Source organism: Arachis stenosperma, chromosome 6, assembly GCF_014773155.1.
Source record: "Arachis stenosperma cultivar V10309 chromosome 6, arast.V10309.gnm1.PFL2, whole genome shotgun sequence".
NCBI classification, from domain to species: domain Eukaryota; kingdom Viridiplantae; phylum Streptophyta; class Magnoliopsida; order Fabales; family Fabaceae; genus Arachis; species Arachis stenosperma.
In genome coordinates this window covers 43,643,474-43,666,022 of record NC_080382.1, presented here as the reverse complement: position 1 = coordinate 43,666,022, position 22,549 = coordinate 43,643,474, and the positions used below count along the sequence as shown (strand labels likewise).

Sequence of the window (22,549 nt, the reverse complement as noted above, 5' to 3'; positions counted from 1 at the left end):
TAAGTATGATGATTCTTGAACACAGCTACTTTTTTTGAGTCTTGGCCGTGGCCCAAAGCACTCTGTCTTCCAGTATTACCACCGGATACATACATGCCACAGACACATAATTGGGTGAACCTTTTCAGATTGTGACTCAGCTTTGCTAGAGTCCCCAATTAGAGGTGTCCAGGGTTCTTAAGCACACTCTTATTGCCTTGGATCACAACTTTATTTCTTTCTTTCTCTTTCTTTTTCTCTCTTTTTTTTTCGTTTTTTTTTTTTGCTTGTCTTCTCTTCTTTTTTTTTGTATTCACTGCTTTTTCTTGCTTCAAGAATCATTTTTATGATTTTTCAGATTCTCAGTAACATGTCTCCTTTTTCATCATTCTTTCAAGAGCCAACATTCATGAACCACAAATTCAAAAGACATATGCACTGTTTAAGCATACATTTAGAGAACAAAAGTGTTGCCACCACATCAAAATAATTAAACTGTTGTAAAATTTAAAATTCATGCAATTCTTTTCTTTTTCAATTAAGAACAATTTTTAAGAAAGGTGATGGATTCATAGGACATTCATAACTTTAAGGCATAGACACTAAGACACTAATGATCATAAGACACAAACATAGATAACATAAGCATGAAGATTTCGAAAAAAAACAAGAAAAATAAAGAACAAGGAGATTAAAGAACGGGTCCACCTTAGTGATGGCGGCTTGTTCTTCCTCTTGAAGGTCTTATGGAGTGCTTGAGCTCCTCAATGTCTCTTCCTTGTCTTTGTTGCTCTTCTCTCATGATTCTTTGATCTTCTCTAATTTCATGGAGGATGATGGAGTGTTCTTGATGCTCCACCCTTAGTTGTCCCATGTTGGAACTTAGTTCTCCTAGGGAGGTGTTCAGTTGCTCCCAATAGTTTTGTGGAGGAAAGTGCATCCCTTGGGGCATCTCAGGGATCTCATGATGAGTGGGGTCTCTTGTGTGCTCCATCCTTTTCTTAGTGATGGGCTTATCCTCATCAATGGGGATGTCTCCTTCTATGTCAACTCCAACTGAATAACAGAGGTGACAAATGAGATGAGGAAAGGCTAACCTTGCTAAGGTAGAGGACTTGTCCGCCACCTTATAAAGTTCTTGGGCTATAACCTCATGAACTTCCACTTCTTCTTCAATCATGATGCTATGAATCATGATGGCCCGGTCTAGAGTAACTTCGGACCGGTTGCTAGTGGGAATGATTGAGCGTTGGATAAACTCCAACCATCCTCTAGCCACGGGCTTGAGGTCATGCCTTCTCAATTGAACTGGCTTGCCTCTTGAATCTCTCTTCCATTGTGCGCCCTCTTCACATATGACTGTGAGGACTTGGTCCAACCTTTGATCAAAGTTGACCCTTCTAGTGTAAGGATGTTCATCTCCTTGCATCATGGGCAAATTGAATGCCAACCTTACACTTTCCGGACTAAAATCCAAGTATTTTCCCCGAACCATTGTAAGATAATTCTTTGGATCCGGGTTCACACTTTGATCATGGTTCTTGGTGATCCATGCATTGGCATAGAACTCTTGAACCATCAAGATTCCGACTTGTTGAATGGGGTTGGTAAGCACTTACCAACCTCTTCTTCGGATCTCATGCCGGATCTCCGGATATTCACCCTTTTTGAGTGAAAAGGCGACCTCAGGGATCACCTTCTTCAAAGCCACAACTTCATAGAAGTGGTCTTGATGCACCCTTGAGATGAATCTATCCATCTCCCATGACTCAGAGGTGAAAGCTTTTGCCTTCCCTTTCCTCTTTTTAGAGGTTTCTCCGGCCTTGGATGCCATAAATGGTTATGGAAAAAACAAAAAGCAATGCTTTTACCACACCAAACTTAAAAAATTTGCTCGTCCTCGAGCAAAAGAAGAAAGAAGAGAGTAGAAGAAGAAGAAATGAGGAAGAAGGGAGTGGCTTATGTATTCGGCCAAAGAGGGGGAGAAGTGGTGTTTTAGGTTGTGTGAAAATGAAGGGGTGAAGAAGGGTTTATATAGGAGAGGGGGGAGATGGGGTTCGGCCATTATGGGTGGGTTTGGGAGGGAAAGTGGTTTGAATTTGAAGGGTGAGGTTGGTGGGGTTTTATGAAGGATGGATGTGAGTGGTGAAGAGAAAGAAGGGATTTGATAGGTGAAGGGTTTTTGGGGAAGAGGTATTGAGGTGATTGGTGAATGGGTGAAGAAGAGAGAGGGTGGTGGTGGGGTTGGTGGGGGTCCTGTGGGGTCCACAGATCCTGTGGTGTCAAGGAAAAGTCATCCCTGCACTAAATGGCATTCAAAATCACGTTTTGAGCCATTTCTGGCGTTAAACGCCGGGCTGGTGCCCATTCCTGGCGTTTAACGCCAGGTTCTTGCCCTTTTCTGGCGTTTAACGCCAGTCTGGTACCCCTTTCTGGCGTTAAACGCCCAGAATGGTGCCAGACTGGGCGTTAAACGCCCAATTGCTAGCCTCACTGGCGTTTAAACGCCAGTGGGTTCTTCCTCCAGGGTGTGCTATTTTTCTTCCTGTTTTTCATTCTGTTTTTGCTTTTTCAATTGATTTTTTGTCTTCTTATGATCATCAACCTACAAAAAACATAAAATAACAAAGAAAAATAGATGAAATATAATCATTGGGTTGCCTCCCAACAAGCGCTTCTTTAATGTCAGTAGCTTGACAGAGGGCTCTCATAGAGCCTCACAGATACTCAGAGCAATGTTGGAACCTCCCAACACCAAACTTAGAGTTTGAATGTGGGGGTTCAACACCAAACTTAGAGTTTGGTTGTGGCCTCCTGGTGCGCGAAATTGTGAACAATTACTTTTTCACAACTCTCATAATCCCCGGTCATGAACTCCAAGAGCTTGGTAGTTCAATTCCATGGCATTACACAACTTCGCACAACTAACCAGCAAGTGCACTGGGTCGTCCAAGTAATACCTTACGTGAGTAAGGGTCGATCCCACGAAGATTGTTAGTATTGAAGCAAGCTATGGTCATCTTGTAAATCTTAGTCAGGCAGACTCAGATGTATATGGTGATGAACGAAAATAGCATAAAAGATAAGGATAGATATACTTATGTAATTCATTGGTAGGAACTTCAGATAAGTGTATAAAGATGCCTTCCCTTCCGTCTCTCTGCTTTCCTACAGTCTTCATCCAATCCTTCTTACTCCTTTCCATGGCAAGCTTATGCAAGGGTTTCACCGTTGTCAGTGGCTACCTCCCATCCTCTCATTGGAAATGTTCAACGCACCCTGTCACGGCACGACTATCCATCTGTCGGTTCTCAATCAGGCCGGAATAGAATCCAGTGATTCTTTTGCGTCTGTCACTAACGCCCCGCCTTCAGGAGTTTGAAGCACGTCACAGTCATTCAATCATTGAATCCTACTCAGAATACCACAGACAAGGTTAGACCTTCCGGATTCTCTTGAATGCCGCCATCAGTTCTCGCCTATACCACGAAGACTCTGATCTCACGGAATGGCTGGCTCATTTGTCAGGCGAGCACTCGGTTGTCAGGCGATCAACCATGCATCGTGTTATCAGGAATCCAAGAGATATTCACTAGAGCTTTGATTGCTTGTAGAACAAGAGTGGTTGTCAGTCACCTTGTTCATGAGTGAGAATGATGATGAGTGTCACGGATCATCACATTCATCAAGTTGGAGAACAAGTGATATCTTGGACAAAGAACAAGCGGAATTGAATGGAAGAACAATAGTAATTGCATTAATACTCGAGGTACAGCAGAGCTCCACACCTTAATCTATGGTGTGTAGAAACTCCACCGTTGAAAATACATAAGCATAAGGTCTAGGCATGGCCGAATGGCCAGCCTCCCAATGATCTAAGATAGCATAAAACACGAAGATAGCTACCCCGATATATCAATACAATAGTAAAAGGTCCTACTTATAGAAAACTAGTAGCCTAGGGTGTACAGAGATGAGTAAATGACATAAAAATCCACTTCCGGGCCCACTTGGTGTGTGCTTGGGCTGAGCAATGAAGCATTTTCGTGTAGAGACTCTTCTTGGAGTTAAACGCCAGCTTTTATGCCAGTTTGGGCGTTTAACTCCCATTTGGGTGCCAGTTCCAGCGTTTAACGCTGGGATTTCTTGAGGTGACTTTGAACGCCGGTTTGGGCCATCAAAGCTTGGGCAAAGTATGGACTATCATATATTGCTGGAAAGCCCAGGATGTCTACTTTCCAACGCCGTTGAGAGCGCGCCAATCGGGCTTCTGTAGCTCCAGAAAATTAACTTCGAGTGCAGGGAGGTCAGAATCCAACAGCATCTGCAGTCCTTTTCAGTCTCTGAATCAGATTTTTGCTCAGGTCCCTCAATTTCAGCCAGAAAATACCTGAAATCACAGAAAAACACACAAACTCATAGTAAAGTCCAGAAAAGTGAATTTTAACTAAAAACTAATAAAAATATATTAAAAACTAACTAGATCATACCAAAAACATACTAAAAACAATGCCAAAAAGTGTATAAATTATCCGCTCATCACCTCCCAACACCAAACTTAGAGTTTGACTGTGGGGGCTCTGTTTGACTCTGAATTGAGAGAAGCTCTTCATGCTACCTCTCCATGGTGACAGAGGGATATCCTTGAGCCTTAAACACCAAGGATTCTTCATTCACTTGAATGATCAACTCTCCTCTATCAACATCAATCACAGCCTTTGCTGTGGCCAGGAAGGGTCTGCCAAGGATGATGGTTTCATCCATGCACTTCCCAGTCTCTAGGACTATGAAATCCGCAGGGATGTAATGGTTTTCAATTTTCACCAAAACATCCTCTACAAGTCCATGAGCTTGTTTTCTTGAGTTGTCTGCCATCTCCAGTGAGATTCTTGCAGCTTGCACCTCAAAGATCCCTAGCTCCATTACAGAGAGAGGCATGAGGTTTACACTTGACCCTAAGTCACACAGAGCCTTCTTGAAGGTCATGTTGCCTATGGTGCAAGGTATTAAAAACTTCCCAGGATCTTGTCTCTTTTGAGGTAATTTCTGCCTAGACAAGTCATCCAGTTCTTTGGTGAGCAAAGGAGGTTCATCCTCCCAAGTCTCATTTCCAAATAACTTGTCATTTAGCTTCATGATTGCTCCAAGGTATTTAGCAACTTGCTCTTCAGTGACATACTCATCCTCTTCAGAGGAAGAATACTCATCAGAGCTCATGAAAGGCAGAAGTAAGTCCAATGGAATCTCTATGGTCTCATTTTGAGCCTCAGATTCCCATGGTTCCTCATTGGGGAACTCTTTGGAGGTCAGTGCACGCCCACTAAGGACTTCCTCAGTGGCGTTCACTTCCTCTCCTTCCTCTCCAAATTTGGCCATGTTGATGGCCTTGCATTCTCCTTTTGGATTTTCTTCTGTATTGCTTGGGAGAGTACTAGGAGGGAGTTCAGTAACTTTCTTGCTCAGCTGTCCCACTTGTGCCTCCAAATTCCTAATGGAGGACCGTGTTTCAGTCATGAAACTTTGAGTGGTTTTGATTAGATCAGAGACCATGGTTGCTAAGTCAGAGGTGTTCTGCTTAGAGCTCTCTGTCTGTTGTTGAGAAGATGATGGAAAAGGCTTTCCATTGCTAAACCTGTTTCTTCCACCATTATTGTTGTTGAAACCTTGTTGAGGTCTCTCTTGATTCTTCCATGAGAAATTTGGGTGATTTCTCCATGAAGAATTATAGGTGTTTCCGTGACCCGAGCTTGATGCGCTGTGCGGCGGGTGGTTGTACCTGCAATGACACTCCGATGCTTAAGTTAGCATGGGTCCAAGCAGATATGTGTAGAATGTAGAATGTGTCTCATACCTGGGTGCTCCAGTGTATTTATAGTAGTTGGCCGTGATCTTCCCTGGATAAGATATTCTTATCTTATCTTATCTTTTGGGAGTTTTATCTCTATCTTTGTGGAACCGCCTCTTCTAGGCCTTTTCGGCCTTTAGATTTTGGGCTGTGTTCCTTCTGATGGGCCTTCCTTGCATTATCGTCCGAGGTCCGACCTTTAGGCGTGAGCCTTAAGATGAGGTCGGACCTTTTATGATTTTGCCGAGCTGGAGGAGCTCGGTAAGGGTATGAACAGTGCCTCTGCCCGAGTTCGTCCTTTTTTGGGAGGTCGAGTTCGGGCATAGTAGTCTTTTCAAAATTCAAAATGACCGTTCCTGCATTTATTGCATTTTACCGTTTCTCCTCGATTTCCGTTCGGGCTCTGTGACGGTATTATTTATTTGCTCCCTTCCTTTCGTTTATTCTGTTCCCTTCTTTAAGTTTCGCCATTTCCTTTTTCGAGCATCGCTTTTCTCTTTGCTCTCCGAATTTTTCCGCGTGCTTTTCCGGGGTTTCCTCTGCGCCGCCGTTCCGTTTTCCTTGTCTTTGGAGCTCGTCGTCCTCGCTTCCTTCTTCCAGGTTTTTTCCCATCTCTTTTCTTGTGCACATATGCTTCTGTTTCTTTTGTGTGGCTCTTTGTTTGTTTCTTTTTCTCTATGCCTGGGTTGCCCCGAAAAGAGGCGCCGCCATCACTTTGTTTGTTTGTATGGGGGGGCTCTTTTCTCTGGTATTTCGTTTCGGGTTGCTGCATTTTTTTTTTCTAAAAGATCTTTGTTTCTTGTTTTGCTGAATGGGTTTTCGCCGTCTGCTTTATGATTTTTGCTTGTTGTTTGTATTTTTCTTTGTAGGCAAGATTTTTATGTCTCGAAAGGTTCTTCAAGCGATGTCGACCAAGATTCCGAGTGGTCTTGGTTGGGTAGATCCTGTTCCTCTAAAAGTCCCTTCTGTGGTAGATTCTGAGTATTTAGCTAGGTTTCGTAGGCAATGTAGCATATGTGAAGATAGAGAGTCTGAGGGGGATTATGAATTAGTAGCCCCGGATTCCGAGGAGAGAGTTTGCTTCCCGCCTTTAGATAGTTCCGAGAAGCTCTTCTTTTACGCTTATGATTGTTTTTTCTCTAAGATGAGTGTCCGACTTCCTTTTACCGACCTGGAGTCCGAGGTGTTGTGGTCTTGTAACCTTGCCCCTACGCAGCTCCATCCAAATTCTTGGGCATTTTTAAAGCTGTTTCAACTTTTGTGTCAGTTTCTGGGTGTCTCTCCCTCTATTTCCCTTTTTTCCTATTTGTTTGTGTTGACGAAGCCGGGTTCGGGTGGAGGGAAGGTATCTTGGGTCTCTTTTAGGGCTAACCAGGGGAGGAAGTTTTGTACCCTGTATGATGAGTCTTTTCACGATTTTAAGAACTTTTATTTCAAGGTCCGGGCTGCTGGAGACGTCCGACCTTTCTTTCTAGATGAGAGTGGGGAGCCTTCTTTTCCTCTTTGTTGGCAGGAGAATATAGTGTCTGCTAAGTATACTTTTGAGAGTCTAGATGAGGTGGAGCAGGCTTTTGTGGGTGTGGTGAGCAGTTTATGGGGTCGGGCACCTCACTTGGACACGAAGAAAATGTTGGGAGATCCAAGCCTTCTCCGTTCCGAGTTAGGTAGCTCCCGACCTCTTCCGAGATTCATCTTTTTGGTTTTTTGGTTTTGCTTGTTTTTGGTGGAATTTCTGTTGTGGTAATCCTTTTCTTTTTTATTTCTTGCAGAGATGTCTTCTCAGGCGGATTCTATGAAGTTCCTTCGCCGGACGAAGAAGTCTGTGGCTGCTCGGAATATCGAGGCCGGGGAGGCTTCCGCCCGATCTTCTCCGCAGAAGACTACCGTGGGTGTTCAGACTCGGTCGAAGACTATTCCGACTCCCCACTTCCGAGCTATAAGTCAGGATCCTCCGACCTCTGGGCCTGCTACCTCTTCTCCTCCTCCGTTCTCGGGTCCTCCTCCCAAGAAGCAGAGGACCTCTCAAGAGCCTGCCGGTTTCAATGATAAGGATTTTGATGCTCTTGGTTGGGTTGAGCAGCATATTCTCCCTCAGACCTTTATTTCTACTGATGATGTGTCTATGGAGCATCATTTTCAGTATATGGCGTGGAGCTGTGTCCGGATGGCTAGTCTTCATGCCGCTATTGCCCGGGAGTTCAAGAAATCCCCTATTGGTGCGACCAGCTCCCGACTTGAGAAGGCTCAGTCTGAGTTTGAGAGGATTAGTCAACTGAAGGCTGCCAGGATTACTGAGCTGGAGGCGTCTTTTGAGAAAGAGAAAGCTAAAGCTACCGCGGCTGTGGCGTCAGCGAAGACATCTGAGGAGATGGCGAAGGCGGCTACAGAGAATTATACTAAGCTGTATGCCGAGCTTGTGGAGACAAAGGAGAAGTTGCAATCTGCTCGGGATGATTTTTACGAGCTGGAAGGTCATGTGGCCAAGGGTATGGATGCTATGTTTGTGAATTTGAGGGATCAGGTCCGGGTTCTTGCTCCCGACCTGGATCTGAGCTTATTCAGTACGGATAACGTTGTTGTGGAGGGAAAGATTGTTCCTGCTCCTACCGAGGATGAGGTTCCGATGTCCGATCCCAGTGTTCCAGTTGAGAACCCGACTTCACCTTTGGTCGGGAATGGATCTGGCGTGGAGGTTTCAAATCGGGATGACGTTGCCGTCGATGCAGTTCCGATATCTATGTTTCCTCCGCAGCCTGCTGTTGATGTGGAGTCCGGAAAGGGCCTTGATCCTCTGTAATCTTTTATTTTTGGTGTTTTGCCCGACCTGTGGGCTCTTTTGTTTTTGGATGGTTTCTGCGAACGCTTTGGACACCTTTTTGATTATTAGCTACTTGTAGTAACTTTTTAGCTTATTTATGCGGTGTTTTTGTTCGCGTTTTGGCTTTTTGTTTCGCTTTTATGCTTTTTAGTTGTTTTTGGATAACAACTTTTTAGCTAGCGCTTGGAACTTTTGCCTTTGGTTTCGTTCTTTCGCTTTGTACTTTTTAGTTGTTTTTGTAAAGCAACTTTTTAGTAAGCGTTTTCGAAACTTCCTTCGATTTCGTTCTTTCGCTTGTACTTTTTAGTTATTTTTTGTAAAGCAACTTTTTAGTAAGCGTTTTCGAAACTTCCTTCGATTTCGTTCTTTCGCTTGTACCTTTTAGTTGTTTTTGTAAAGCAACTTTTTAGTAAGCGTTTTCGAAATCCTTGTTTTCGCCGTTTTAAGGCTTCTTCCTTTTGATCCGGGCTTTTTCCTCGGACCTCGGACGTTTCGAGTACCTCCTTTGTTGGGTCCGACCTTGTTGTCGGTCGGCCCTTTAAGTTATTTTTGTAATCTCTTTTTATTTGGCTTTTTGAGCCTTTTCAGAGTTACTTTATAACTTCTCACATTAATTTGAACCTCGTCGCTTTATCTTTGCCGACCTTGTGTGGTCTCTTGGCAAATGATTTTTTGCGTTTTGCCGAGCATAAATTAATGCGCCTTGGCGGGGTACTTTCTAGGATTTTGTTTCCTCATGAGGAAGAAGAAAAGAAAATAGAGAAATTTGATTAGTATTAAAAAAAGAATATTTACAGAGTGTTTACCCTTGACTAGTTCGGGTGTCTTACTTTAACCGGGTGTCTCATTAAAAAACCCTTGTAGGGAAAAAGAGTACACCTTGGGTTAAATTTTTCTAGCTGTAGTACCGTCTTAGGTTACAGGCGTGCCAGGCCCTGGGCAGCTCATTGCCCTCTAGGTCGGATACTTTGTAATAGCCTGTCCCTAAGACTTCTGTTACCTTGTAGGGTCCTTTCCAATTTGCAGCTAGCTTTCCTTCTCCCGACTTTTGTGTTCCGATGTCATTTCGGATTAGAATCAGGTCATGAATGGAGAAGCTTCGCTTTATTACTTTCTGATTGTATCTGAGGGCCGTTCGCCGTTTTAAGGCTTCTTCTCGAATCCGAGCTCCTTCTCGGACCTCGGGGAGGAGGTCGAGTTCTTCCCTTTGTGCCTGCGGGTTATCTTTTTCGTTGTAGAAGATGGTTCTAGGTGACCCTTCCTCTATTTCAATAGGAATCATTGCCTCCATTCCATAAGCTAGTCGGAATGGCGATTCTCCCGTTGTAGAGTGTGGGGTTGTCCGATATGCCCATAGCACCTGGGGGAGCTCTTCGGCCCATGCCCCTTTGGCCTCTTGGAGTCTTCGTTTTAACCCGGCCAAGATGACTTTATTTGCAGCTTCCGCTTGCCCATTGGCTTGTGGGTGCTCGACTGATGTGAATTGCTGTTTGATTTTTAGTTCGGCCACCAATTTCTGAAAACTTGTGTCCGTGAATTGTGTTCCATTGTCTGTTGTGATGGAGTAGGGACTCCGAACCTTGTGACAATGTTTTTGTATAGGAATTTGCGGCTTTTCTGAGCCGTAATGGTGGCTAAGGGTTCAGCTTCGATCCACTTTGTGAAGTAGTCGACCCCTACTATGAGGTATTTGACTTGCCCCGGTCCTTGTGGGAACGGGCCGAGTAGGTCGAGTCCCCATTTTGCGAAGGGCCATGGTGCAGTGATGCTGATAAGGTCTTCGGGTGGTGCTCTGTGAAAATTGGCGTGTTTTTGGCAGGGGGGGCATATTTTCACAAACTCTGTTGCGTCTCTTTGCAAGGTCGGCCAGTAGAACCCGGCTCTGACTACTATTTTGGATAGTGCCCGAGATCCGAGATGGTTCCCACACATGCCTTCGTGGACTTCTTTGAGGACGCCTTTTGTTTCTGAGGTTGGGACGCACCTAAGGAGGGGGTTTGAGAATCCTCTTCTGTATAATACGTCGTGAATTAGTGTATAATTTTGGGCGTCCTTTGTAAGTCTTTTAGCTTCTTTTCTTTCGGCGGGGAGAATTCCCGACTTCAGGTAGTTGAGTATGGGGGTCATCCATCCTTGCTGTTGGTTGGATATATTTAGCGTTTCTTCCTCTCTTAGCACGGAGGGAGATTGTAAGGTTTCTTGGAGGAGACTTCTGTTGTTGCCTCCGGGCTTGGTGCTAGCGAGCTTTGAGAGGGCGTCTGCCCGGGCATTTTGTTCCCGAGGTATGTGCTGTATTTGTATTTCTGGAAAGTGGCGTAATTGTGCCTGCGTTTGGTCCAGGTATTTTTTCATAGTTGGGTCTTTGGCCTGATAACTTCCATTTACTTGTGATGTGATGACCTGGGAGTCGCTGAAGATCGTGATTCTCTGGGCTCCGACCTCTTCGGCTAGCTTTAGTCCTGCTAGTAGGGCCTCGTATTCGGCTTGGTTGTTCGAAGCCTGGAACTCAAATTTTAGGGATAGTTCTATCCGCGTTCCTTGGTCGCTTTCGAGTATAACACCGGCTCCGCTTCCTGTTTTGTTTGAGGACCCATCGACATACAGGTTCCACGAGAGTGGGGTTCCAGGGGTCTCGGTGTATTCTGCGATGAAGTCGGCTAGATACTGAGATTTTATCGCAGTCCGGGCTTCATAGTGGAGGTCGAACTCGGACAGTTCCACCGCCCATTGTAGGATTCGTCCTGCCAGGTCTGTTTTTGTAGGATGTGTCTCATGGGTTGGTTTGTCCGGACTTTGATGGTGTGGGCTTGAAAGTAGGGACGGAGCCTCCGAGCTGTGAACACTAGGGCGTAGGCGAATTTTTCTATTTTCTGATAGTTTAATTCGGCCCTTGTAGTGCCTTGCTTACAAAGTATATGGGGTGCTGTCCTTGGTCATTTTCTCGTATTAATGCTGAAGCGATTGCTCGATGTCCGACCGAGAGGTATAGTACGAGCTCTTCCCCTTTTAAAGGTCTGGTTAGGACTGGTGGCTGCCCGAGGAATTCCTTGAATTCTTGAAAGGCTTTTTCGCACTCCGGGGTCCACGAGAAGGGTTTCCCTTTCTTTAGGAGTGAGTAGAGAGGTAGTGATTTTATTGCTGATCCTGCCAAGAATCTTGATAGGGCGGCCAGCCTTCCATTCAGTTGTTGTACTTCTTTGACACACGTCGGGCTCTTCATATTGAGTATTGCTTGGCATTTGTCCGGGTTTGCTTCGATGCCCCTTTGAGTCAGCATGAAGCCTAAGAACTTTCCGGCTTCTGCGGCGAAGGTGCACTTTGTCGGGTTAAGTCTCATGTTGTGTTTTCTGAGGGTACCGAAGACACTGGTGAGGTCGGTCAGCAAGTTTCTGTCTTCTTGTGTCTTTACCAGCATGTCGTCGACGTACACCTCCAGTTGTAGTCCGATGTGCTCTGAGAACACTTTGTTCATTGGCCTCTGGTAGGTTGCCCCTGCGTTCTTCAGCCCGAAGGGCATTACTACGTAGCAGTAGTTTGCCCTTGGGGTTATGAACGAGGTCTTTTCTTGGTCAGGTCCATACATCGGGATTTGGTTGTATCCCGAGTATGCGTCCATGAAGGAGAGATATCTATAGCCTGAGGCTGCGTCTACTAAGGCGTCGATGTTTGGTAGCGGATATGGATCTTTGGGGCAGGCTTTGTTGAGATCCGTGTAGTCGACGCACATCCTCCATTTTCCATTGGACTTTTTTACCAGGACCACGTTTGCGAGCCATAGGGGGTATTTTACTTCCCTAATGAACCCTGCATCTAGTAGTGCTTGTACTTGTTCTTCTATTGCTTGCATGCGTTCGGGCCCGAGCTTCCTGCGTCTTTGTTGGACAAGTCGGGATCCCGGGTACACTGATAGCTTATGGCACATCAGATCGGGGCTTATGCCTGGCATGTCGGAGGCTTTCCAGGCGAAGAGGTCGGAATTCTCCCTTAAGAGGTTTATGAGTTCCTCTTTTAGGCCTGCCTCGAGATTTGCCCCTATGTTTGTTATTTTTTCAGGTGTGCTCCCAATCTGGACTTTTTCGGTTTCTCCCTCTGGTTGTGGCCGAAGATCTTCTCGGGCTTGAACTCGTCCAAGTTCTATCGTGTTGATCTCTTTCCCTTTTAGGCTTAGGCTTTCGTTGTAGCATCGCCGTGCTAGTTTTTGGTCGCCCTTTAGGGTAGCGATTCCTTTTGTGGTAGGGAACTTCATACAGAGGTGTGGGGTCGAGACTATAGCTGCCAGTCTGTTTAAGGTTGGTCGCCCAATGAGGGCATTGTATGCTGAAGTGACGTCGACTACAATGTAGTCGATGCTTAATGTTTTAGATTGCTCGCCTCTTCCAAAGGTAGTGTGTAGCGAGATGTATCCTAAGGGATGGATCGGGGTGTCCCCTAGCCCAAATAGGTCGGTGGGATAGGCTTTTAGCTCTTTTTCTTCAAGTCCGAGCTTGTCGAAGGCCGCTTTGAACAGGATATCTGCTGAGCTTCCCTGGTCAATCAGGGTTCGATGTAAGTTGGCGTTTGCTAGAATAACGGTGATCACCATTGGATCGTCGTGCCCGGGTATTATCCCTTGAGCATCTTCTCGGGTAAATGAGATAGTGGGTAACTCGGGCAGGGGACTGTCTTCTTGGACATGATAGACTTCTTTGAGGTGTCTTTTTCGCGAGGATCTGGATGTTCCTCCGCCTGCAAAACCTCCGTTTATCATGTGTACGTGCCTTTCAGGGGTTCGCGGGGTTTGTTCGGTCCGATCTTCGTTATCTCCCCTCCTTCTCTTCTTGGTCTCTTCTCCTTTCTCTGCTATGTACCTGTCGAGTTTTCCTTCTCTGGCTAGCTTTTCTATAACATTCTTTAGGTCGTGGCAGTCGTTGGTAGAATGACCGTAGAGCTTGTGATATTCACAGTATTCGGACCGATCTCTCCCCGCTCTCTTGTGTTTTAGAGGTCGGGGTGGTGGGATCTTTTCGGTGTGGCATACTTCTCTGTAGATGTCTACCAGGGAGACTCGGAGGGGGGTGTAGTTGTGGTACTTCCGTGGCTTGTCCGAGTTGGGTTCTTCTTTCTTCTTCTGTTCCCGATCTCAATCTCGGAGTGGGTAGGTTGATTCCTTCCTAGAAGAGTCTCTTAGCTGGGAGGTTTCCTCCATATTGATATATTTTTCTGCCCGCTCCTGCACCTCGTATAGGGAGGTCGGGTATCGTTTGGATAGGGATTGGCTAAACGGTCCTTCCTTTAGGCCGTTTTCCAGTCCCATGATAGCTGCTTCAGTGGGCAAGTGTTGTATGTCCAGGCAGGCTTTGTTGAATCGCTCCATGTATTCTCGGAGAGTTTCTTGGTTACCTTGTTTGACCCCGAGTAGACTGGGGGCATGTTTTGTCTTGTCCTTTTGAATAGAGAACCTCGTTAGGAATTTTTTGGTTAGGTCTTCGAAGCTGGTGATTGATTTTGGTTGCAGGTTGTCGAACCACTTCATGGCTGACTTGGTGAGAGTGGTGGGGAAGGCTTTGCATCGAATCGCGTCGGAGGCGTCGACCAGGTACATTCTGCTTCTGAAGTTGCTGAGGTGGTGACTTGGATCGGTGGTGCCGTCGTAGGGATCCATATCGGGTGGTTTGAAGTTTCGCGGTACCTTCTCCTCCATGATCTCTTGCGTGAAGGGATCATGGTTGCCTTCGGGGTGGTGCCGCGTTCCGTCCGGTCTTTCAGGTTGGCCTCTATTTTCCGTAGTTTTTCTTCTAATTCTCTGCGCTTGCGAGCCTCCCTTCTCAGATCTTGTTCAGTTTCTTTCTGCTTCTTTATGTCCTCTTCGAGTTGTTTCAGTCGGTTCTGTTGTGCCCGGACTGCTTCTAGAATTTCTGAGCTCTTTTCTTTTTCGGGATTTTGTGGATCTTTGTTTGGGAGTGATGTCTTTGGGCGATTCTGTTTGTTTCCTCCTGGAGTGCGCGGTGATAGAGGGCTGTCCGGTCGTTCTCCGGTGTCAACTTCCTCCTCTTGTTCTGATGTAGCGTGGTCATTGTTGGGAGGGTCGTCCGCCATGGTAAAGGGATGACTTCCAGGTCCCCGGCAACGGCGCCAATGTTCCGAGGGTTACCTGAAACGTGGAGCTCGGTCGTCTGGCAAGACCCGAGGTGGGGGTTCCGTGACCCGAGCTTGATGCGCTGTGCGGCGGGTGGTTGTACCTGCAATGACACTCCGATGCTTAAGTTAGCATGGGTCCAAGCAGATATGTGTAGAATGTAGAATGTGTCTCATACCTGGGTGCTCCAGTGTATTTATAGTAGTTGGCCGTGATCTTCCCTGGATAAGATATTCTTATCTTATCTTATCTTTTGGGAGTTTTATCTCTATCTTTGTGGAACCGCCTCTTCTAGGCCTTTTCGGCCTTTAGATTTTGGGCTGTGTTCCTTCTGATGGGCCTTCCTTGCATTATCGTCCGAGGTCCGACCTTTAGGCGTGAGCCTTAAGATGAGGTCGGACCTTTTATGATTTTGCCGAGCTGGAGGAGCTCGGTCAGGGTATGAACAATAGGCTTCTTCTTTAGATGAAGCATCCTTAGTACTGCTTGGTGCACTTTGCATTCCAGACAGACTTTGAGAAATCAAATTGACTTGTTGATTCAATATCTTGTTCTGAGCCAGAATGGCATTCAGAGCATCAATCTCAAGAACTCCTTTCTTCTGATTTGTCCCATTGTTCATAGGATTCCTTTCAGAAGTGTACATGAATTGGTTATTTGCAACCATTTCAATTAGCTCTTGAGCTTCTGTAGGCGTCTTCTTCAAATGAAGAGATCCTCCAGCAGAGCTATCCAAAGACATCTTGGATAGTTCAGAGAGACCATCATAGAAAATACCTATGATGCTCCATTCAGAAAGTATGTCAGATGGACATTTTCTGATCAATTTGTATCTTTCCCAAGCTTCATAGAAGGATTCTCCATCCTTCTGTCTGAAGGTTTGGACTTCCACTCTAAGCTTACTCAATTTTTGAGGTGGAAAGAACTTTGCCAAGAAGGCATTGACTAGCTTTTCCCAAGAGTGCAGGCTTTCTTTAGGTTGAGAGTCCAACCATATTCTAGCTCTGTCTCTTACAGCAAAAGGGAATAGCATCAGTCTGTAGACCTCAGGGTCAACCCCATTAGTCTTGACTGTGTCACAGATTTGCAAGAACTCAGCTAAAAACTGATGAGGATCTTCCAATGGAAGTCCATGGAACTTGCAATTCTGTTGCATTAGAGAAACTAATTGAGGCTTAAGCTCAAAGTTGTTTGCTCCAATGGCAGGGATAGAGATGCTTCTCCCATAAAAGTCGGGAGTAGGTGCAGTAAAGTCACCCAGCACCTTCCTTGCATTGTTTGCATTGTTGTTGTTTTCGGCTGCCATGTCTTCTTCTTCTTTGAAGAATTCGGTTAGGTCCTCTATAGAGAATTGTGCCTTAGCTTCTCTTAGCTTTCGCTTCAAGGTCCTCTCAGGTTCAGGGTCAGCTTCAACAAGAATGCCTTTGTCTCTGCTCCTGCTCATATGAAAGAGAAGAGAACAAGAAAATGTGGAATCCTCTATGTCACAGTATAGAGATTCCTTGAGGTGTCAGAAGAACAGAAGAATAGAAGAAGGAGGTAGAAGAATTCGAACTTAATCAGAGAGAGTTCGAATTGTGCATTGAGAAGGAGTGGTACTCCATAAATAGAAGGATGTGGGAAGAGGGGAAGAGAATTTTCGAAAATTAAGTTAAAGAAATTGAAAACATTTTGAAAAACACTAATTAATTTTCGAAAATAAGAGTGGGAAAGAAATCAAGTGATTTTTGAAAAATATTTTGAAATTAGAAGTCAAAAAGATTTGATTGAAATCTATTTTGAAAAAGATGAGGTTAAGAAGATATGATTGGTTTTAAAAAAATGTGATTGAGAAGATATGATTTGAAAACAATTTTAAAAAGATTTGATTTTAAAAATTAATAACTTGGCTAACAAAAAAAGATATGATTCAAACATTAAACCTTTCTCAACAGAAAAGGCAACATACGTGAAATGTTTAATCAAATCATTAATTGTTAGCAAGTATCTTTGAAAAAGGAAAGAAATTGATTTTGAAAACATTTGATTGAAAAGATATGATTTGAAAAAGATTTGATTTTGAAAAACTTTGAAAACTTGAAAAAAATTGATTTGAAAACAAAATTCTCCCCCTTGTGCCATCCTGGCGTTAAACGCCCAGAATGGTATCCATTTGAGAGCGCGCCAATTGGGCTTCTGTAGCTCCAGAAAATCCACTTCGAGTGCAGGGAGGTCAGAATCCAACAGCATCTGCAGTCTTTTTGAGTCTCTGGATCAGATTTTTGCTCAGATCCCTCAATTTCAGCCAGAAAATACCTGAAATCACAGAAAAACACACAAACTCATAGTAAAGTCCAGAAAAGTGAATTTTAACTAAAAACTAATAAAAATATATTAAAAACTAACTAGATCATACCAAAAACATACTAAAAACAATGCCAAAAAGTGTATAAATTATCCGCTCATCACAACACCAAACTTAAATTGTTGCTTGTCCTCAAGCAACTAAAAATCAAATAAGATAAAAAGAAGAGAATATGCAATGAATTCCAAAAACATCTATGAAGATCAGTATTAATTAGATGAGCGGGGCTTTTAGCTTTTTGCCTCTGAACAGTTTTGGCATCTCACTCTATCCTTTGCAACTCAGAATGATTGACTTCTTTAGGAACTCAGAATCCAGATAGTGTTATTGATTCTCCTAGTTAAGTATAATGATTCTTGAACACAGCTACTTTATGAGTCTTGGCCGTGGCCCAAAGCACTCTGTCTTCCAGTATTACCACCGGATACATACATGCCACAGACACATAACTGGGTGAACCTTTTCAGATTGTGACCCAGCTTTGCTAGAGTCCCCAATTAGAGGTGTCCAGGGTTCTTAAGCACACTCTTTTTGCCTCGGATCACAACTTTATTCTTTCTTTTTCTTTTTCTTTTTCGTTTTTTTTTTCGCCCTCTTTTTTTTTTCTCTTTTTTTTTCTTTTTTTTTGTATTCACTGCTTTTTCTTGTTTCAAGAATCATTTTTAATGATTTTTCAGATCCTCAGTAACATGTCTCCTTTTTCATCATTCTTTCAAGAGCCAACATTCATGAACCACAAATTCAAAGGACATATGCACTGTTCAAGCATACATTCAGAGAACAAGAGTATTGCCACCACATCAAAAATAATTAAACTATTATAAAATTCAAAATTCATGCAATTCTTTTTCTTTTCAATTAAGCACGTATTTTTTTTTTTTTAAGAAAGGTGATGGATTCATAGGACATTCATAACTTTAAGGCATAGACACTAAGACACTAATGATCACAAGACACAAACATGGATAAACATAAGCATAAAATTCGAAAAACAGAAGAATAAAGAACAAGGAAATCAAAGAACGGGTCCACCTTAGTGATGGCGGCTCTTTCTTCCTCTTGAAGATCCTATGGAGTGCTTGAGCTCCTCAATGTCTCTTCCTTGTCTTTGTTGCTCCTCCCTCATGATTCTTTGATCTTCTCTAATTTCATGGAGGATGATGGAGTGTTCTTGATGCTCCACCCTTAGTTGTCCCATGTTGGAACTCAATTCTCCTAGGGAGGTGTTTAGTTGCTCCCAATAGTTTTGTGGAGGAAAGTGCATCCCTTGGGGCATCTCAGGGATCTCATGATGATAGGGGTCTCTTGTGTGCTCCATCCTCTTCTTAGTGATGGGCTTATCCTCATCAATGGGGGTGTCTCCCTCTATGTCAACTCCAACTGAATAACAGAGGTGACAAATGAGATGAGGAAAGGCTAACCTTGCCAAGGTAGAGGACTTGTCCGCCACCTTATAGAGTTCTTGGGCTATAACCTCATGAACTTCCACTTCTTCTCCAATCATGATGCTATGAATCATGATGGCCCGGTCTAGAGTAACTTCGGACCGGTTGCTAGTGGGAATGATTGAGCGTTGAATGAACTCCAACCATCCTCTAGCCACGGGTTTGAGGTCATGCCTTCTCAATTGAACCGGCTTGCCTCTTGAATCTCTCTTCCATTGTGCGCCCTCTTCACATATAACTGTGAGGACTTGGTCCAACCTTTGATCAAAGTTGACCCTTCTAGTGTAAGGATGTGCATCTCCTTGCATCATGGGCAAGTTGAATGCTAACCTTACATTTTCCGGACTAAAATCCAAGTATTTCCCCCGAACCATAGTAAGATAATTCTTTGGATCCGGGTTCACACTTTGATCATGGTTCTTGGTGATCCATGCATTGGCATAGAACTCTTGAACCATCAAGATTCCGACTTGTTGAATGGGGTTGGTAAGAACTTCCCAACCTCTTCTTCGGATCTCATGGCGGATTTCCGGATATTCACCCCTTTTGAGTGAAAAGGGGACCTCGGGGATCACCTTCTTCAAGGCCACAACTTCATAGAAGTGGTCTTGATGCACCCTTGAGATGAATCTATCCATCTCCCATGACTCGGAGGTGGAAGCTTTTGCCTTCCCTTTCCTCTTTTTAGAGGTTTCTCCGGCCTTGGATGCCATAAATGGTTATGGAAAACGAAAAAAGCAATGCTTTTACCACACCAAACTTAAAAGGTTTGCTCGTCCTCGAGCAAAAGAAGAAAGAAGAGAGTAGAAGAAGAAGAAATGAGGGAGAAGGGGATGGCTTTGTATTCGGCCAAAGAAGGGGAGAAGTGGTGTTTAGGTTGTGTGAAAATGAAGGAGTGAAGAAGGGTATTTATAGGAGAGAGGGGAGATGGAGTTCGGCCATTATGGGTGGGTTTGGGAGGGAAAGTGGTTTGAATTTGAAGGGTGAGGTTGGTGGGGTTGTGTGAAGGATGGATGTGAGTGGGGAAGAGAAAGATGGGATTTGATAGGTGAAGGGTTTTTGGGGAAGAGGTATTGAGGTGATTGGTGAATGGGGGAAGAAGAGAGAGGGTGGTGGTGGGGTTGGTGGGGGTCCTGTGGGGTCCACAGATCCTGTGGTGTCAAAAAAAAGTCATCCCTGCACCAAATGTTGCTCAAAATCACGTTTTGAGTCATTTCTGGCGTTAAACGCCGGGCTGGTGCCCATTCCTGGCGTTTAACGCCAGGTTCTTGCCCTTTTCTAGCGTTTAACGCCAGTCTGGTGCCCCTTTCTGGCGTTAAACGCCCAGAATGGTGCCAGACTGGGCGTTAAACGCCCAACAGCTAACCTTACTGGCGTTTAAACGCCAGTAAGTGCGTCCTCCAGGGTGTGCTGTTTTTCTTCCTGTTTTTCATTCTGTTTTTGCTTTTTCAATGGATTTTGTGACTTCTTATGATCATCAACCTACAAAAGACATAAAATAACAAAACAAAATAGTTAATTATAAAGCATTGGGTTGCCTCCCAACAAGCGCTTCTTTAATGTCAGTAGCTTGACAGAGGGCTCTCATGGAGCCTCACAGATACTCAGAGCAATGTTGGAACCTCCCAACACCAAACTTAGAGTTTGAATGTGGGGGTTCAACACCAAACTTAGAGTTTGGTTGTGGCCTCCCAACACCAAACTTAGAGTTTGACTGTGGGGGCTCTGTTTGTCTCTGATTTGAGGGAAGCTCTTCATGCTTCTTCTCCATGGTGATAGAGGGATATCCTTGAGCCTTAAACACCAAGGATTTTTCATTCACTTGAATGATCAGTTCACCTCTATCAACATCAATCACAGCCTTTGCTGTGGCTAGGAAGGGTCTGCCAAGGATGATGGATTCATCCATGCATTTCCCAGTCTCTAGGACTATGAAATCAGTAGGGATGTAATGGTCTTCAACTTTCACCAAAACATCCTCTATAAGTCCATGAGCTTGTTTTCTTGAGTTGTCTGCCATCTCTAGTGAGATTTTTGCAGCTTGCACCTCAAGGATCCCTAGCTTCTCCATTACAGAGAGGGGCATGAGGTTCACACTTGACCCTAAGTCACACAGAGCTTTCTTGAAGGTCATGGTGCCTATGGTACAAGGTATTGAAAACTTCCCAGGATCTTGTCTCTTTTGAGGTAATTTCTGCCTAGACAAGTCATCCAGTTTTTTGGTGAGCAAAGGGGGTTCATCCTCCCAAGTCTCATTTCCAAACAACTTGTCATTTAGCTTCATGATTGCTCCAAGGTATTTAGCAGCTTGCTCTTCAGTGACATACTCTTCCTCTTCAGAGGAAGAATACTCATCAGAGCTCATGAATGGCAGGAGTAAATCCATTGGAATCTCTATGGTCTCATTTTGAGCCTCAGATTCCCATGGTTCCTCATTGGGGAACTCATAGGAGGCCAGTGGACGTCCAGTGAGGTCTTCCTCAGTGGCGTTCACTGCCTCTTCTTCCTCCCAGAATTCGGCCATGTTAATGGCTTTGCACTCTCCTTTTGGATTTTCTTCTGTGTTGCTTGGGAGAGCACTAGGAGGGAGTTCAGTAATTTTCTTGCTCAGCTGACCCACTTGTCCTTCCAAGTTTCTAATGGAGGACCTTGTTTCAGTCATGAAACTTTGAGTGGTTTTGATTAGATCAGAGACCATGGTTGCTAAGTCAGAGGTATTCTGCTTAGAACTCTCTGTCTGTTGCTGAGAAGATGATGGAAAATGCTTGCCATTGCTAAACCTGTTTCTTCCACCATTATTGTTATTAAAACCTTGTTGAGGTCTTTCTTGATTCTTCCATGAGAAACTTGGGTGATTTCTCCATGAAGAATTGTAGGTGTTTCCATAGGGTTCTCCTAGGTAATTCACCTCTTCCATTGAAGGGTTCTCAAGATCATATTCTTCTTCCTTAGATGAAGCTTCCTTAGTACTGCTTGGTGCATTTTGCATTCCAGACAGACTTTGAGAGATCAAATTGACTTGTTGAGTCAATATTTTGTTCTGAGCCAATATGGCATTCAGAGTATCAATCTCAAGAACTCCTTTCTTCTGACTAGTCCCATTGTTCACAGGATTTCTTTCAGAAGTGTACATGAATTGGTTATTTGCAACCATTTTAATCAGCTCTTGAGCTTCTGTAGGCGTCTTCTTCAAATGAAGAGATCCTCCAGCAGAGCTATCCAGAGACATCTTGGATAGTTCAGAGAGACCATCATAGAAAATACCTATGATGCTCCATTCAGAAAGCATGTCAGAAGGACACTTTCTGATTAATTGTTTGTATCTTTCCCAAGCTTCATAGAGGGATTCTACATCCTTCTGTCTGAAGGTTTGGACTTCCACTCTAAGCTTACTCCATTTCTGAGGTGGAAAGAATTTTGCCAGGAAGGCATTGACTAGCTTTTCCCAAGAGTCCAGGCTATCTTTAGGTTGTGAGTCCAACCATATTCTAGCTCTGTCTCTTACAGCAAAAGGGAATAGCATCAGTCTGTAGACCTCAAGGTTAACCCCATTAGTCTTGACTGTGTCACAAATTTGCAAGAATTCAGCTAAAAACTGATGAGGATCTTCCATTGGAAGTCCATGGAACTTGCAATTCTGTTGCATTAGAGAAACTAATTGAGGCTTAAGCTCAAAGTTGTTTACTCCAATGGCAGGGATAGAGATGCTTCTCCCATAGAAGTCGGGAGTAGGTGCAGTAAAGTCACCCAGCACCTTCCTTGCATTGTTTGCATTGTTGTTGTTTTCGGCTGCCATGTGTTCTTCTTCTTTGAAGAATTCGGTCAGGTCCTTTGAAGAGAGTTGTGCTTTAGCTTCTCTTAGCTTTCTCTTCAAGGTCCTTTCAGGTTCAGGATCAGGCTCAACAAGAATGCTTTTGTCTTTGCTCCTGCTCATAAGAAAGAGAAGGGAACAAGAAAATGTGGAATCCTCTATGTCACAATATAGAGATTCCTTGAAGTGTCA

General features: G+C 44.2%; 1 non-coding gene across 1 annotated transcript; it reads left to right on the top strand.

Annotated features, from left to right (window-relative positions):
• The first annotated feature begins 21,829 nt into the window (after positions 1–21,829).
• On the top strand, positions 21,830–21,937 carry LOC130938313 (small nucleolar RNA R71). The gene has a single exon (XR_009069483.1). It is a non-coding gene; the product is annotated as a small nucleolar RNA R71 (small nucleolar RNA).
• Positions 21,938–22,549: the final 612 nt, after the last annotated feature.